This window comes from Rhincodon typus, chromosome 26 (assembly GCF_021869965.1).
Source record: "Rhincodon typus isolate 14 chromosome 26, sRhiTyp1.1, whole genome shotgun sequence".
NCBI classification, from domain to species: Eukaryota; Metazoa; Chordata; class Chondrichthyes; order Orectolobiformes; family Rhincodontidae; genus Rhincodon; species Rhincodon typus.
Genome location: NC_063357.1, coordinates 28,018,938 through 28,019,542, shown reverse-complemented (window position 1 = coordinate 28,019,542; position 605 = coordinate 28,018,938).

The following is a 605-nucleotide window of genomic DNA, read 5'->3' as shown; positions in this document are numbered from 1 at the left end:
TTCCAGCAACTTTGTTTTTTTTTCTTTCCAAATCCTCATTGTTAAGACCATTGAGAATGTTATGAACTCGAATTAATCACCCCTCATTCTTCTGAACTCTAGCAAAAACAAGCCCAACTTGCACAATCTTTCCTCCTAGGACAACCTGCTGATTCCAGGTATCAATCTAGTAAACTTCCTGTAAACTATTTCTTATCCATTCACATCCTTCCTCAAATAAGGAGAACTGAACCACACACAATATTCGAGATGTGGTCTCACCAATGCCCCTATATAATTGAAATATAACATGTTTATCTTTATGTTCAATTTCTCTCAAAATAAATGCTAGCATCCCATTAGACTTCCTGATCATGTGCTGTGCCTGGTTGGAAGGGGTGAGATCAGACAGGGATTTGAAAACACAGTTGAAAATTCTCAAAATAAGATATTGCTTGCATGTTACAAATATGACTGTGAACTAAAGTGGAATGATGAATGATGGTAGGGAATGGAACTTGGTACAGGTTATGATACAAATGGCAGAGTTTTGGATGATCTCATATTTATGAAGAATGGAAATTAATCCAGGAATGCAGTGGAGTAGTCAGATCTAAGATAATAAA